At 49.0% G+C, this 1,315-nt stretch overlaps 1 non-coding gene across 1 annotated transcript; it reads right to left on the reverse strand.

Annotated features, from left to right (window-relative positions):
• Nucleotides 1-153: 153 nt before the first annotated feature.
• LOC119344683 lies at nucleotides 154-350 on the reverse strand. Its single transcript, XR_005166777.1, has one exon. It is a non-coding gene; the product is annotated as a U2 spliceosomal RNA (small nuclear RNA).
• Between the last annotated feature and the right edge of the window lie 965 nt (nucleotides 351-1,315).

The raw sequence follows: 1,315 nt of genomic DNA on the forward strand, positions 1-1,315 counted from the left end.
ACTCCACTTTCGATTTCTATTTGGAATTCAGACTACTGCCTAAAGCTCGTCTGCAAGATGGGCCCACCTAGAAGCTCTCATGGACTGTAAACAGCAAATGCCAAGGACTAATTTGCATATATCCAGAGGGTCAAAATTTAATTTAAGATTTGGTTGGGGTGCGCCTGCCCAGGCAGTAGTGCAACGCACTGGACGACACCCAAGGGCCCCAGTGGCAAGCCACTGTGGTGGGCCCTCCCCCACAAAAAATAAATTTAATATCGTTGTGGGCACATGGCCCACATATCAGATATTAAACTGATAAGAACAGATACTACACTTGATCTTAGCCAAAAGGCCGAGAAAGGTATGAGTTGCAGCGTTGCTCTGCCCCTCTATTTGTAGCCTACTCGCCCTCCCGTCCCCTCTTCGCTAGGCGAGGTGGTACTAAACGAGTCGCCTCTCTCGCGCGGCTGCGGAGCGCGGACGCTGCGCTGCGTGCCCCCCGACCCCGAGCCAGCCTCTTTGTTGCATGGGCCTCAAGCGAGACGGCCTTTCCGATGAGGCCTGTATTATGGGCCTGATTTGCTCTCGGCTCTTGGAGGCCGGGCCCTGTCGGAGCGTGTTCTGAAGCCTGACGGTCCTGCATGTTATATGTATGGCTGGCTGAGGCGCTGCACTGCACTGCACGGTGAGACGAGACAACCGGCGAGGCGGACTCGATCGACCGGCAAACTCCCCGGGAATGCAGTCGTCGTGATCGATCGTTATGTGCGTTCTTTTGCAGAATATATACTCTACTACTAGTGTGTAGCTCTGCACAACAGAAGCGACGTTTGAAGATGCAAGGTAGCATCCATCCATCAAGGAATAGTAGTAAAATGTGCATGCAATAAATAGAAAAACACCTCAGATATATAACAACAACAACAAAATGCACTCCTAATAGTTATCCCCTTCCCCACGGATCATATTAGACTATCCCAGAATGATTCTCATCCTCTAGAGTCTAGATTGTTCTATATCAATGTTTGATGTCATACTTCAATGTGAATCACCAGTTTTTTTTTTCCGAAAAAGATTCAAATCTATTAGTTCATCAAAAGTACAAAGCACCTCGAACATAATAGAAATTTACATCGAGGTCGGTCTCTAGACCACCGAATGACAACTACCGCCGTCAGAACGAGCCGCCAACATGCCGCTCCTCTACTGGAGCCGGCATGACATTATCGATGACATTCAGAAAGTCTTCATGCACGTTCCCCTAAGAACTAGTACCATGGAGCCGCAGTCGTCGTCGTTGAACTCTCGAACATATCTGAAGGAACTGGCA

Source organism: Triticum dicoccoides, unplaced genomic scaffold (assembly GCF_002162155.2).
Source record: "Triticum dicoccoides isolate Atlit2015 ecotype Zavitan unplaced genomic scaffold, WEW_v2.0 scaffold179550, whole genome shotgun sequence".
Taxonomy (NCBI): domain Eukaryota; kingdom Viridiplantae; phylum Streptophyta; class Magnoliopsida; order Poales; family Poaceae; genus Triticum; species Triticum dicoccoides.